This window comes from Mauremys reevesii, linkage group 12 (assembly GCF_016161935.1).
Source record: "Mauremys reevesii isolate NIE-2019 linkage group 12, ASM1616193v1, whole genome shotgun sequence".
NCBI lineage: Eukaryota > Metazoa > Chordata > Testudines > Geoemydidae > Mauremys > Mauremys reevesii.
The window spans coordinates 8732276-8748907 of NC_052634.1; the positions used below are offsets into that span (position 1 = coordinate 8732276).

Consider the following 16632-nt stretch of genomic DNA (forward strand, 5'->3'; position numbering starts at 1 on the left):
TTTGGGGGTGTGGGGCTAGAGCCTCCCTCTAGGAAGGATGGAATTTTCCATTAAAGTCTATAAGATTTTTCCATAAGGGTCTGATTATTTCTTAAATACGGAGAGCATACGAGACGCATTCTGCATGTATAGGAGATCTGCTGCTAATAGCCATATCCCCATTACCAGAATCACCATTGCAACAGGCCTGTAGTTAGCTATGCTTACTTAATTTTCTAAATATGAAACAATGAATGAGGCCCACCATCCAGTTTTAAACTATCTTGATTTACCGATAGAAAATTCTCCTTCCTGCCTCTACTCATTTCCAGAACAGGGAAAGCCAGGGGAAATAGATGGGGTTTACATACATGCATTTTGGCTCTCATGCTGAAGGAAGCAAATTCCAGAATTGAGGACGTTTGAATGCAAGCACCAGGGGCCGGATTCCATGCCTACTCTTGCAAGATGCAACACAGAAGGTGAAGGTAACTTTAAGCCACCTTCGTGCCTACCAGAGTCTGGGATTCTCCAGGGGCTGACATGCCCTCAACACAAGCTAGAATAGCCCCAATTGTACAGCTTTGCTGTGCGGCCAAGAATAACCAGAGCACCAAGTACTCAAGCCATTCCCCTCCCTAGCACCAACCCGCCTTCAGCCCAACCCAGGCACACTGCAGCCCTACCCTGCTTGGGCACTGAGGGAATTCCCAGAGCTTTTAGAGCCCTTTAACACTGCAAGAAGCTGAAGCTCTTTGACTTGCTGAGCTTACAAGTTCCACAGCCTTGGTCTATTCTGTGTAGCCTTATAGCAGTGATAGCACTGAAAGGATGGGGAACAGTGGCTTGGGATTTACAGGGCCTTTTCAATGCAAACATTCCACTAGATCAGGGTTCTCAATCTTTTTCTTTCTGAGCCTCCCCCCCCACCCCATGCTATAAAAACGCCATGGCCCACCTGTGCCACAGCAACTGTTTTTCTGCATATCCAGTAGATTAAAGGCCAGGGCTGGTGTTAGGGGTAGCAAGCAGGGCAGTTGCCTGGGGCCCCATGCAGCTAAGTGCTCGGGCTTTGGCTTCAGCCCCACACGGCGGGGCTCGAGCTTCGGCTTTCTGTCTTGGGCCCCAGTGAGTCTAATGCTGGCCTTGCTCTCTGGTTTATTTTGGAGGGTCCCCTGAAACCTGCTCGTGGCCCCCCAGGGGCCCCCAGACCCCTGGTTGAGAACCTGTGTGCTAGATAACCATAATTCCCCTCAGCAGCACCGCAACCCAAACATATTCCGCTCTCCTTGGTGAAGAAGCAGGGCATTCTTTTCTTTTGGAGGAGGACTCTAAGCATATGCCAGGAGGTTCTGTAATGATGAACTTTGGATGTTAAAAAAACATTAGGCCCACTAGTCCATCCCCTGCCTTTCGATCAGGCTTATGTTATTACCAGGGTGATTTGCCTGCCAGGATCAAAAGGCTAAACATCTATGCTAGCTCAAAGGAAATTCGAAGTGGAAATTAAAAAAAAAAAAAAAAAAAACAGAAGAGAAGGAAAAGTTTAAAGGCCTTTGTTAATCCCTTCAATGCAGTTGCTCGTGTCCTCTATTCACATTTATTTGCAAGGATGAAACAAAAAGAAAGAGAAAATTACTGGCCTATCTACAAGTAATTGCTTTCTTCCCCTGACCTAGAAAAAAATAATTGATTGCATTTTCTAGCTCCTTTCACCTAAGGATCTCAAAGCACTTTAATTATTGCTCTCTGTCCTGTGTGAGGTAGTTACCTGAGGTGCAAAGTAAGTGACATGCCCAAAGTCACACAGAAGGTTACTGGTACAGCCACAGATAAGCATGCAGGAGTCCTAGCTTAGAGATTCTTGCTCTAAAAACTAAAACCCCAGTCTATCAAATGGAAGGGGCCTGACTCTTAGTAACTCCATTCTGGTGTTTGGGGCATGAATGATGGAATTTTGCACTTCTTGTAATCTGGAGCTGTTCAGCCCATGGTATAAGTTAGAGCAGCCTCAGGGCTGCTCTAACTCATGCTCTGCTTCGCAAGGCTCTGGGAAGCAGAATAGCCACAGTGCAGTGCATTCCAGCCGTACCCTTCTGTGCCACTGATCTCCCAGTTTCATGCCTATCTTGCCCTCCAGCACTGGAGGTTGGAAGGTGGACTGCTGTCACTTTTATGTGGGCTTGAGAGGCTCCTACTCAGGTGGCCCTTCCCACCATCTTTACACAGCAACAGCTGTTTAAAGTGGCCTTAATGTAACTGAGAATCAAACCTAAGAACTCCTGGGTGAAGGGAAATCCTGGACATTTCTAAGTACAGTGTCCTGAAATACTCACGAGTCTTTGCATTTTCCCCAAGATCCGTCATTGTCATTTCATTCCCCTTTACCAATTTATTTTTTAAAATATAGACCTTCAATGTCCTTAATTGACACCGAATTACTCTTCCTAAAAGCAGAGAGGCAATCACTTAATTAGCAAGGAAAAATTACCATCATCAGAACAAATTCACAGTTACTGAATTTAACAGTAACAAGCCACTTAAAACTCCATAGCATCATTTCCTAGCCATTTCTCCCTTGATATACCTATTTCAGTTCCCCTTGTGATGCATCACGTTAAATAACCAAGTGGAGTAAGGTCATGACTGGAACAGTGCTACCTCCTTTTAGCTTCCTTGTTACAGTAAAGGAAAAATTATACTAATTCTTCACCCTCAGCTTTTTTCATCTAAGGATTTCAAAGCACTTTACATATATTAATTAATCCTCAACACCCATGCAAGATAGGGAAATATTCCCACTTTACATGTGGGCAAAATGAGGCACAGAATGATTAAGTGACTTCCTCAAGGTCCCACATGGAGTCACTGGGAGAGCTAAGATTAGGGGGGGGAAATTCAAAAGGATGTAAGTCCCATTTTCATTAGACTTAGGAGTCTGAGTCTCATTGAAAGTCAATTAAACCTAAGCTCCTAACTCACTTTTTAAGTGATTGGAAAATTTTACCCTGAACTCCAAAGTACTATCTCCTGTTTTAACCATTAGACCACACTCATATGCAGCTTCATGTATTTTTTTCTTTAGGGAAAATGAGATGGCACACTGAAGTCTTTCACTCTAGCAAAACTTACACAGACGCCAAAGGGACTTTTTTGTTTGAGGAAAAACTTCAGGATGGAGCCCATAAGCAGAAGTGAAACAAGCTTTGTTCCTATGGCTCATAGTATCAAGAGAAGTTCTGGCAAGAAATATTTCTCTCCTATTCTTTCTTTCATGCTATTGTTTGAGTACGCTGCTTTCTCTTTCTCTCCCTCCCCGCCAGATTGCAAAGCTGCTCTATAATCGACATCCTGAAACCTACTAGTTGTATTCATCACTTGCAGTCTTTACATTAAGATACACTTTAACCCACACAGAAATTATGGTCTCAATGCAGAAATTATTGGGTGAGTTTCTTTGGCCTGTGTTATGCAGGAGGTCAGACTAGATTATCATAATGGTCCCTTGTGGCCTTAAAAGTCTATCAATCTATGAAAGTGATGATACAATAAATTGTTCTGGCAGGAGATGGGGTCCATATAAGTACCTAGATACATTAGATAGGACAAGACAGACAGTCAGTAATAGCTCCTGCAAAAACCTTAAGTATGTGTCACATTTCTCCAGGAAAGCCAGGTTCATTTTGTGCTGATGTTTTAGTATTTTGATGATCTGGTTTCTTGCTATTTTACACACTGCAAGAATTAGGGGGTGGGAGGCATTTGAATTTATACAAATGCCAAAAAGACAGATCCTAATCAAATGCTTGAGTCACTCTTGACATTATTTTAAAGACACATCCTAAATAATCTCTTGACATTAGATTATAAATTCTGTGGGGCAGGAAACTTGTCATTTGGTTCTGTGTTTGTACAGCACCTAGCACAGTGGCATCCTGGTCCATGATTCCCAGGCATTACAGTAACACAAATAACAAACAATAATAACAAACAGAAATTCAGTACAGCCCACTGTCACACAGTGTTAGCGGCAGCACGCTGGTCACTTAGATAATTGTGTTACAGAGAAGATGCCAGGCTTAATTGGAGGCAATTAACCTATTATGGAGATTGTTGACACTTGGGGCAATGATTGGGCTAATAAGGTAATCCGTTGAATAAGGGAAGATACAGAGTTGGCAGAAACAGGAAGTTAGTGGGTGTGAGTAGAGAGAAGCTATGTGGAAGTCTCTGTCTGTATACTTGTGGTATGTTCTGCTAGGTGTTGAAACTGAAGGTTAAATACACACATGGTGAAAGGGAACCAGCCTGGGAGTTTTTGTGACTGAGAGACCACAAAAAAAACCAAGCGAGGCAGCACAATTTATGGAGTCGCTGAAGAAGTGTCCTGTGACACCCACTCACAGCAGACCAGGCGACTGAAAAGCTCAAGTCGTAGAGGTGTTTTCTCAAAAGCAAATGATTAAAAATAAAATATTGGAGGTGAAGAAATGCCAAGGAAGGCTTCAATGTGCTGAGAAAACAAAAATCCATTTTCAACTGATTTCTTGACCAGATCCATTGATTTCAGTATTGCAATCTCAGATTTTAAATTGGGGCCCAGATGGCAGCCCCCTTAATCTCACCAGTGAGCTGTTACTCTCAGGAGTGGTTGCCCTGCTTCTTCGCTACTAGGATTCCATCTTAGGCTACGTGGTTTAGGGAGATGACTTTACCAGGTATTGACTAGTTGGGATTTGACCAAATGACCCGTGAGAGGCCAATATTCTAACCAGAGAGTCACTATAAACATGATCCTTGGGTCTCCTCCATAATGGCTTGGCAATAAAGTTAACGGCTGTTTTTCCCTTATTGATTGACAGGCATCTCTAGTGACCCATCAGCTTCTGAGACAGGTCCACTGGCAAAGCTCTTTTTGGACCACAATAGATTTGCTTCCCACTAATTAGCAGACAGGGAAGCCCTAACTCTTCCGATTTTTCCCCTGACAGAATTCATCTATTGCCAGCAGACAGGCTGGTCTCTCACCCCCTTCTGTCAGGTCACATTGCCTCCTGGAATTTAACTAGTGCTCCTTCAAGGATGGCAGTAAGAAGAACAATATCATCATATCAGGCAAGACCTTGACAAACAGTAGGAGGACATATATACGTTGGAGCATTACTCTGTTAGAAGAGGGCTAGACTGTACCCTTGACTTAATCAAGCAGAGTAGAGAAAGGCCCTCCAACTCTCTGCTCAGCAAAGTAAAACCTACATGGATCTGAGTCCAGTCTGGAACAGTCTTTCTTCTCTGGATATGCCCCCTCTGCAAGCGAAGGGGCAGAGAGGGAATGGGGCTTTCACTCTGCCCCTTGAATACAACAGTCAGTAATAATACCGAGATCTTATATGATGCTTTTTGCCCATAGATCTCTAAGCACTTTAAAAAGGAATTCAGTATAATCTCCACTTTACAGATGGGGAAACTGAGGCATGGGCAGTGAAATGACTTGCCCAAGGTCACCCAGCAGGCCAGGAGCAGATTCGGGAATAGAATCCAGGTCTCCTGAATCCCAGTCCAGTGCTCTACCCAATAGGGAACACTGCCTCAGCTGTCCCCTTTTAAGGGCTGCAATATCATCCTTTCCTTGGGGATCAGGGGAAAAACTGAGGTGTCTGTGAGGCATGACGACTTCTGGTGCTACTCCTAGTGTCAGACAACATGTAGAATACATATAAAGGTGTTAGGCACGGTACAAAATAAAATGTAGTCTCTGTCCTGGCACATTTGAAATCTGAAAAATCTTAACAAAAGAGTAAATCAGTACACTTTAAACAACAATAATTCACTTTTCTCAAAACAAATACTTGTGTGGAAAATTTGTTTCTTTTGAAATTTTCTGGTTTTCACAGTAAACCTTTTTTATTAAAAATCAGTTTTTCATTTAAAAGAAGAACATTTCTACCAAAAAATTGCACAAAAGGAATTAGTATTGCTTTCAAAAATGTGCAGCCAAGTATTTGCCTTCTTCCAGCCAGCTATTTACAAGCTAGGTAAATCAAGAAAAAGAGGTTAATACACACAAACAGTCATTACTTCCTTTATAATAACTATTGCTTGAAATATTTATTTCTCTGTGAGAATTAATTCTCTCTGTATATTTTTAGTATGCACAAGTATTAGTCATAAATAGCCTATGTGAAAAATGAATTTCCTAAGTGTATGGCTTGGAACTGCATTTAAATGTGCTGAATGCTAAATTACTCACGGAGACAAGGTGGGTGAGCGAATATCTTTTATTGGAACAACTTTGACTGGAGAAAGACGAGACCTGAAGAGCTCTGTGGAGCTCGAAAGCTTGCCTCTTTCACCAACAGATGTTGGTCCAATACAAGATATTCGCTCACCCACCTTGGGTGTCTCATATCCTAGGACCAACACAGCTGCTACACCACTGCAAATTACTCACAGTTGCTTTGTAATCACTGTAATAGAAATGGCTGTGCATGCGCTTTCTTAAAGAGCAAAATTAGATGCTGATGAGGTTCACTGAGATAGGGTGCAAAGCTGCTCTGCTGCTGGCTATCGGAGGATCACCGGAGCATGAAATAGAGCTGACATAACAGCTCCCGTGCCATCTCTCTCCCTGCAACCAAAAGAGGGGTGTGGCTGGAGGCAGGGGGAGAGGTGGCCAGGGCTTTGCAGTACCCTGGTGATACCCAATGATCACAATGCCCCATTGAGGTCAGTGGCCGCTGGCACAAGTTAGTGCAGCCTGTAGACTGAGCAACCCCAGGATCGTGGGAGCATAAAAGTGGCTTAAAAACACCTTTGCAACTTCCTTCTTGAGAGCACAGAGTTCTCCTTTGCCAGAGCTAAGGATCAAGGCAAATCAAGTGGTTTTCTATCAGAAGCCTTTTGCTCAGAGCGATCTGCTTTCCTCCTCACATTGAATAAGCCTGTGCTGACGAAGAATAACTTGAAGCAGCAACAGCAAAAAAAATGAGCATCATTAATCCCAATCTACTATAAAGAAAATACCTAGACTTCTGCTTCCCTATCCTATTTGCACTGGGCTTCTCCGAAGAACAGAGTGTTTTTGGCTGTAGAGTCTCAGCATTCATTTGGCACAGGCAGTCCTGTGAGAGACCCAAATAACGGCCTAGTCAATTACTGCAGCAAGTGAAAAATCAGTCTGCATGTGCCTTTAATCATGAAACAAGGTCTGGAGAGGGAGTCATTTGCCAACATGTTTCTCTCCACTCTTTTGATTTTTCCCAGCAAGCACAAACTCAAGAATCACAGAACAGCCTAAACCTTAGGCCACACACAGTCACACAGGGAACAATGGTTTGATTCTATGCAATCAATTTAGTGCCAGGGGAAAAGTGCCAACGTGACAGCCATGGAGACGGAAGCCCATGTTAATACAGAAAACAGGTGCAATGCAGACAGCACAAGCTTCAGCTCCATCTCTTTATTTGACCCAGACCTGACTTGGATGAGACAACCTCATTAGGGGCAAGAGGGGAGTTTAGTTATATACAACTTGTCACCTCTTTAGGCCAGGTCCTCAATAGGTGTAAATCAACATAAAACCATAGACTTCAAACGGAGATGAGGATCTGTCTCAAAAAGTTTCTACTTGAAATCCAACCCATGTACTGCATGGCCAGATGTTACAAGGCTGATGGGGGGTTGGTGGTCTCAGCAGTTTTCTGAACTCCATATTATGAAAATCATCCCCTCATTGTTGGCTGTCTCAGCAAAGAGGCCCAGGATGGAACGGGTTATGAAGGCAGAATTGCTTTCTTACCCTTAAAAGTCACCAGAGTGGAGGTAAATTGGTGGAAGGATGACTTGCATTCCTACTTTCCACAGGTAAGTGGAGGACCTGAGTGTCCAGCTAGCACCTTGGAATACCAATGCCCACTGCAAGTTATGACTAACCTCCCTTGAAGCCAATGGGAGTTGCTTGTTTGGAAGTTAATTTTTATCTCTCAGTGGGAGAATTAGCCCCTGGATGCTGTTTCTCTAAGGAAAGACATTTGCACAGAACTCAAAAGTTGAAAAGGCCCCAAGAAGCATGAAGCTGCATTGCAATTAGTTGTCACAATTAAATTAACATCTGCAATCAAGAGTTAAAAACCAACCAAAGCTAAGCTAGTCTATTACTTGAAGCCCCTCCTTAGGCAAAGGTCATCTGTCTAGGGGGATGAGTGGGCATCACCTTTTCTGCAACCCCCAGCATTAAAGAGGAAGGAGGGGAATGCTCATTTGAACAAACATGTATTCATGATACAGAGTTCACCTGATTGACAGCTCAGTGTGGCGTTAAGCACCACGTGAACCCCAAGCAGATGTCATGAACAGTTAGCTACGCAAATGGTGGGCATAAAGAGAGGCGGGAATTTTATCCCTTTGTCTGCCCACACTCTCCCTTAGGCATGAACATTTGGCAGAATAGCCCTTCCCAAACCATATGCTAGGGTTGGACAGTTGTCCCTGATTTTAAGCCCCTGTTCCTTTGGTCATGTGAGAGCCCTTTGTCCAGACAAATGTTGATATTAGGCTGTGTTCTCCTCTCTTATACCGATGTAAGTCCATACACCTCCACAGAATTGCACCAGCCCAAAACTGATGTGATGGAGTGGGGCATCAGGCCCTTTGTTGTATAAACAAGCAGAGTAGGGAGGGAGATACATCTGTAGCCTAAATACAACAGGACACTCATGTCAGGCAAATTACAAAAGCCCTTTTTGAGGGCTATTGGGAACAGACTCACGGCAGTGTAATACAATGCCCCTGGCGGCAGCATGAATTGCAGCTGGATCCAAAAACATTAGCCTTCTTAGCCTGAACTAATTCCCCTCTACCCACCTCCAGGGACCGGCTTCCTTAGTTCACAAGGCTACTGCAGAGCTGACCCCACACCTGGGCATAGAAGTCCCCTGCACTGAAGGTATTCTATGGCAGGGTCTTACACCTGATCTATCATACAAAGGGGCACAGAGCAATAATGGGTCAGGCCCTGGCTGTCTACTGCTCCCTCTCGGACAGCCTAAATAGCAGGCGCATGCACCTAAACCTATACCTCAAGGCAATGGAATCATGGTCAGACACACTGCAAGCACAGCTCCATGTCAAAATAGTCTACTATCCTGATCGTTCATGGGGAGACACTTACCCACTGCAGGCATCATAGATGCACTGCCTGACACTGATACTCTACATTTAGCCAAGATAAGGTTCACTGCTTTGAAAGATTGATCCAAGGCAAGCAAAATATTGGCAGCATTCGCACGATTACAACTAGACAGGGTGTTTTAATGATGCCAGGCTGAGAAGCAAAAGAACCAGCTCTGAGAATTACTTGTATGCAACATTATTTTGTTAATACTCTGCCTGAGTCAGCAGGATTTCTTGGCCTTTTATGCTCAGACTGTACTGGGATAGAGAAGCAAATGGTGGTGGTGACAAATGACACATTTTCAAACCATGGCTATGAGTACATTTGGCTTCACCATGGACCTGATCCAAATCCCATTTGAAGTGAATGGGAATCTTTCCGCTAACTACACTGGGCTATGGATCAGGCCCCATGTGGCTACTAGCTGTGGACATAATGGGACAGCCACTTACCAGAAAGGCTACTTCGAGCTAAATTGCAAAAATGTGAGGTAAAGGACTAAATGGAAGCTAGGCAAAAGTTTTGCATAATAAAATGCAACTACCCATTATCAAAATTCCAAATTTTACAGGCATGGACTATTAGTTCAGTTTGGAGTCAAGAGATCAATGCCCCTGCTGTCTCCAGATACACTCACCCTATCCCTTCCCTCTCAGAAATTCCTGCTACAACGGGAATTACCTTTTGCCTCTGTTGCACATGACAGAAACTGACTCAGATAATATTTAACAATCTTGTTGCTTGCTACTGCTCCCACTATTTTATCAGTCCCCTACTACTGCTATATTGTCCTCATTGGAGCTGGTCAAAAAATTTCTGATGGAAAAAATGTTCCATCAAAAAGTGCAGTTTTGTCAAAATCACAACTTTTTGAAGGAGTGTGTGGATCTTAACAAAATTTCATTTTGACAAAAAAAAAGAAAGAAAGAAAAAGAAAAAGCAGCATTTCAGTGAGTTCAAAACATTCCATTATGACCTTGTCAGAATATTTTGAATATTTGTTTCTACACAAATTTTTCCATCTCAGAATTTTAGTATATTATAAATGATCATACAATTTTAGGACAATTAAAAATCATCACAAAATGTGCCAACAGACACAAAACAAGATATTTCTGAAAAAATTTGTTTCAAAGGAAATTTTAATTTCTTTTAGTTTTGTTGCAATTCAAAAGAAACAAAAATCTGGAAATTGGAGTTTCCTATGGAACAGAAATTCTGTTTTGACCAACATTAGTTATCACCTAAAGAAATATCACCGCTCAATGCACAGCAATGCCATTTCACTGAGAGAAATTCCCCATAAATCCCAAAGCTTCTTTCTTTTGAGCCTTAAAATCCAGTTACAAAGAAACAAATAATTGGTACTTAAAAACAGAAGCAAACAACAAAACCCCACCTTAAGTTAGAATCTACCCCAGTCTTCTAGTCTCCAAACGTGAAGCTCTGCTTCAGTCAAACCCTTTTAGCTACTATTACAGAATTTCCTTGATTGCCTCTGTACATCTCATTGGACCTTTCTAGTTACACCATCTAAACACCTGTGTGAGATCTGATCAGGAAGTTAACTCTTTGCTTACTGGAATCCAGGACACGCACCATGTTGCAATTATGCATTGCTTCCCAGAGACTATTTGAAAATGGCCATTTCACAGATAAGATCCTGATTCTAGGTACAGGACTTTAAGCTTAGGGGTACACCCACTGAAATCACACTTGCACATCTCACTTTGTCACCCCTAAAATGCGGCCAGCCCTAGGCAGAAATGTGGTAGCTGTTTAACAGTCGTTAGGTTTAGGGCAGGGAATTAAAGAACTCTTGTGCTTGACTTCAATGGGACTAACTCACAGGCTGAAAGTTAAATCCCAGGCTGAATTGGATGGGAATTTAGATGAATAAATAAAACTAATTCATTTGGCTTGTTTTGTTTGTGGATCAGACTGGCTTGGAGGTTATTTTTTCTATGCTGAAAGTTGTATTTAATCTCAAAGGACTGAAATTCACTGCTAATAAGCAGTGATCTATTATCCACCACTAACAAAGCACCTTATAGTATTCAAAGAGCAGGCTTTTGGCTCACACTCCTATTCCAGCTAAATAGACTAATGCAGTCTCATTATAGGTTCGACGGCATGGCTGAAAACCTCATCTTCAATCTCATACTTGGCCTGAGAGTCCTGTATCTTGCTTCATCTTTTCTTCTCTCTGTTTTGTAATAAATAATTGGCAGGTTTCCAGCTAGGAGAAAGTCAATGAAAACAAGCCATTTCAGTCCGGCATTCAGATCACCTCTTCCCTCTTCACCTGACCTGTTGTAAACATTTCCTTCAGCGCCGTTCAAAATCAATAGGCAAGAGTGCTAAAATACTGGATAAATGGCACCAAATATCCCTGGTATTCTATAGGCAGAACGTCAGGTAAGGAAGAATTTAAGAAAGCCCATTTTTAAAGCCATGGGGTTAACCTCTGTTAAACAGCTACTACATTTCACCCCAGAGGAAGCTGTTTTTCAGTAATGGTGATGAAGTTTAGAGCCAAGCTGGCAGACAAAGGGTATCGCAATCTTTCCTGTCCCATGGTACAGCACAAAAAGAGTAAGGAATGCTTTCCCATAAAGCCCCGAAGAAAGAAAAGCAATATAAACATGGGCAGGATCTAAACCCCTGGATCCAAAGACCCACCACAATTTTAGGGTTGTTGAAATTCAGACCCGGGCTTTTTAACTAGACACGCCCCCTCCATCTCTAATATTACGTGCACAGCTGGTTTATTTTTGCTATAAAATATTTTCACTGAAAAGGCAAATTCACAACATTATCTTTAGCACCTTTTTGTTTACTTCTAGTTTTAATTCCAATGGTTCATTAATAGCACTAATAATACGTTTCTGATTCTAGGAATAGTCAATAAGAGTGAATCATTCTAATTATTTTGGGATACCTGGTTGGGGGACATCTGCATTCTGAGCAATTTTGTGTTATTAAAAAATGTTTTCTAAAAAGCTTCCAAATCCTTTGCGAGAATGTACTGAAATCTTTGAGCCCCCAAATCAGCCATGGTCTCCCACCCCTAGATCATACCCTCAAAATCCCACTGTGCAGAAAGCCAGTGGATACAATTCTTCAGCCTTTGGCAGAGAGTTTAGAAGCAGTAAAATAATGAAAGAGAGAGATTGGGATTTCCAGAGGTGCAGTCGGTGTCAATTACATTCTGGCCCTGGATAACCAATAAAGCCCTGTTTGAAATACGACATCTGGTTTTGTCACTGTCATAATAAAGATAGGACATATTTAAAGGATGGTAGAGCTGGGAGAAATTAGAAGGATAGTATGACTCAAGCATCATAGTCACTGAAAGAGGCTGGAAAAATTAGCTCTGTGTTCTCTAAACAAGAGAAAACTAAGGCTATATCTACACTACAAGCACTACAGCAGCACAATTCTTCCACTGATCTAGCTGTCTACACTGGGGCTTAGGTCACGCTAACGACAGCACTCCAGCCATGACATTTTTCACAGCCCTGAGTGACACAGCTAGATCATTCTAATACAAGTGTAGGCCAGGCCTGAGAGGGGACAGTTTTAGAGGCATGCAAAATCCTGAAAAGAACAGGCAAGCTGGAGGAGTCTATTTCAAGTACTGTCAAACAGGAGAACAAGGAACACCAACTTGACCCAAGTAAGATGCAGGAACTCAGGATGGATTTATTTTAATTTGTAGAAAAGGAATGGAGAATACCAGCGTCCCAGTGTAGACAGACCATGGGTTGGCAGCAGAGACAAATCCCTGTCATTTCCCCAGGAAGACACCCCTACTCCTGATGGGGCCATTCAGTGGAAACTCCATGATTCCCAACCTCTAGTACAAAGCAATGATTCCTCTTTCAAGCTGTTCTGATTCATAATCTCAGCATCCCATAGCTATTCAAGCATGTTCAAAGGTGCCACCGATATCCGATTTGTTCAGCTGCCCTAACTCACACACACCTCCCTACACCCACACCTTTCTTCTGATTCTCTCCCGTAGTTCCACAAACGCATGCATTCAGCTTTTGCTGTTGGGATATTCTTCGCCATTTGCACAGTGCAATGAACAGAGCCCAACCTGGAACTGTACCGGCTGCAGTGAGCAAACTTCTCTCAGCCAAGAAAAAAAATGAAGGAAATCATCTTCGTATGTGTCATACTTTAATCAATCAGAAAATGGAGTGATTGGCTCTTGTTGCTTGAGGCTCATCGATACACAGTGAATGCATAATTCCAAAAGCAAAGATGAAATACAATATTAACATCGAACACAAGAGGGAACTAGAGCACCAGAATATGGTGTCGGTGAGACAGCATACAAGACATTTAAAGCCTTTTTGAAAGCCATCTGATTAATAACCACACTTTTCAAATAATTTGTAATCCTTACCTAGATAGAATGGTATAAAATAAACTGTTCCTTCCACTGTAGCCCTTTTGCCTCCGTTCCTTAGCACAGACCCCGCCTCCATAAGAAGTTCCATTAACTTCAATGAGACTCCACATGGATGCTGGGATCCATCCTAATAATTATATATCAGAATCAGCCTGTGTGCGTGAAGTCCTGCTAGGTATGGACCCAATTCAGGAAATTACTTCAGCACATGCTTAACTTTAAGCATGTATTTAAGTTCCATGGGACCTGCATCAGGAATCTATATGAAACGTTAAAAAAAAAAAAAAGTCATCCAATTGTTTTTCTTTAAACGAAGATATTATTTATCCTATTTATTGACAAAGCAGCTTTAAAAAGGCAGTGTTAACGCACCAGTATAACTGGAATCAGAATCTGGCCTCTTATTTTGACATCTATAGCACTCTCTGGATCAGTCCTGTGTTTATTTTTGTGGCTTATATGAGAAAGCTCTATTGGATTGTATGGCGAAAAAAAGAGGGGTTGGACTGCCCTTTAAATTTAATAAGAAATTTTATTCCTCCTGTGAACTGCTATAGGATGATTCAAAAATCCGATTCCAAGTTTATCCTTCCCTATTAAATTCTTTAAGGTTTACTGTAATTTCTATAGAATACTATTGTGTTTGCCTCCTGTTTGCCTCTCTGTTCTAAGAACTACAACGGACTTTTCCATAAGAACATGGACTGACGGGCACTTAAGCAACTCTTGGGAGAAGTTCCTTGTTGCTTTTCTCTGAGGTTCAAGTCTCTCATGCTTCATTATTACTAGATATACACTGAAAGTCGTGGCTAGAGGCTTCCGCTGGGGCTGGGCCCCATTACGGCAGGCACTGTACACATGTATAGTAATTGACACTCCGTGCGCCAAAGATCATCTTCATTACTCAACAGATGTTTGGGGTCTCATTTTGATTTCCCTGCCACTGCTATGAAATCAGCATCATCCTGTTGACTTTAGTGGGATTAATGTTAAATTACAGTGGAGTAAGTGAGATCAGATCCCAGTTCAAAGACAACTAAATAAAAGCATTAATCTCAAAGCCAAACTCTGTATTCTCTAAAATGAGGAGTATACAGGGCAGAAAAGTTCTCTGGAGTCAGATAGAATGAGAAACAGATGGAGAATAATACAACTGCAAGTCACTTTACACCGAAGTGCACTGTGCAAATGAAGGTACAAAGCACTAACAAAGTCACACATTTATTTCTACGTTATGTATGGAACATGGCATCAAGTCTTACATTAAGCCTAGATCTGAAAAACATGTCGAATCATAGGACTGGAAGGGACCTCGAGAAGTCATCTAGTCCAGTCCCCTGCACTCGCGGCAGGACTAATTATCTAGACCATTCCTGCTCTTAAAAATCTCCAATGGTGGAGATTCCACAGCCTCCCTAGGTAATTTATTCCAGTGTTTAACCAACCTGACAGTTAGGAAGTTTTTCCTGATGTCCAACCTAAACCGCCTTTGCTGCAATTTAAGCCCGTTGCTTCTTGTCCTATCCTCAGAGGTCAAGGAGAACAATTTTTTTCCTTCTTCTTGTAACAACCTAGGGTGACCAGACAGCAAGTGTGAAAAATCAGGACAGGGGGTGGGGGGTAATAGGAGCCTATATAAGGAAAAGACCCAAAATCGGGACTGTCCCTATAAAATCGGGACATCTGGTCACCCTATAACAACCTTTTACATACTTGAAAACTGTTCTCATGTCCCCTCTCAGTCTTCTCTTTTCCAGACTAAACAAACCCAATTTTTTCAATCTTCCCTCACAGGTCATGTTTTCTAGACCTTTAATCATTTTTGTTGCTCTTCTCTGGACTCTCCAATGTGTCCACATCTTTCCTGAAATGTGAGGCCCAGAACTGGACACCATACTCCAGTTGAGGACTAATCAGCATGGAGTAGAGCAGAAGAATTACTTCTTGTGCCTTGTTTACAACACTCCTGCTAATACATCCCAGAATGATGTACATTTTGCAACAACGTTACACTGTTGACTCATATTTAGCTTGTGATCCACTATGACCCCCAGATCCCTTTTCGCCGTACTCCTTCCTAGGCACTCATTTCCCATTTTGTATGTGTGCAACTGATTGTTCCTTCCTAAGTGGAGTACTTTGCATTTGTCCTTATTGAATTTCATCTTATTTACTTCAGATCATTTCTCCAGTTTGTCCAGATCATTTTGAATTTTAATCCTATCCTCCAAAGCACTTACAGCCCCTCCCAGCTTGGTACCATTCCTTAGAATCATGAACTCTATCATTTCATGATCACTTTCACCCAAGCTGCCTTCCACTTTCAAATTCTCAACCAGTTCCTCCCTATTTGTCAAAATCAAATCTAGAACAGCCTCTCCCCTGGTAGCTGTCTCCACCTTCTGAAATAAAAAATTGTCTCCAATACATTACAAGAATTTATTGGATAATGTGTGCCCTGCTGTGTTATTTTCCCAACAGATGTCTGTTGAAGTCCCCCATCACCACCAAGTCCTGTGCTTTGGATGATTTTGTTAGCTGTTTAAAAAAAGCCTCAACCACCTCTTCTACCTGCTTAGGTGGACTATAGTGGACCCCGACCATGACATCACCCTTGTTTTTTATCCTTACCCAGAGACTTTCATCAAGTCTGTCTCCTATTTCCATCTCAACCTCAGTCCAAGTGTATACATTTTTAATATATAAGGCAACACCTCCTCCCTTTCTTCCCTGCCAGTCCTTCCTGAGAAAGCTGTACCCTTCTATGCCAATATTCCAGTCATGTGTATTATCCCACCAGGTCTCTGTGATGCCAACTATGTCATAGTTATGTTTATTTACTAGCATTTCGAGTTCTTCCTGCTTATTCCCACATGCATAAGTTTTTCAAGAATCTGGGCCTTAGTTTGTGAATCTGAACAAAACTTTTTGCCGCTGGAAAGTGCTATGTTTGTGCTGACTACTATTTTCAAAGATTAATGCCCTGGCCAGAGAGACAGAATGTGTTTTATCCAGTGTGTTGCTTAGTCAGATTAAAGCAGTAGCAATTGAAATCTGC

The 16632-nt window shown here is 42.1% G+C and overlaps 1 long non-coding RNA gene across 2 annotated transcripts in view; it reads right to left on the bottom strand.

Annotated features, from left to right (window-relative positions):
- Positions 1 to 16632, bottom strand: part of LOC120375502 — a 251891-nt gene that overhangs the window by 147360 nt on the left and 87899 nt on the right. The window lies entirely within an intron of this gene.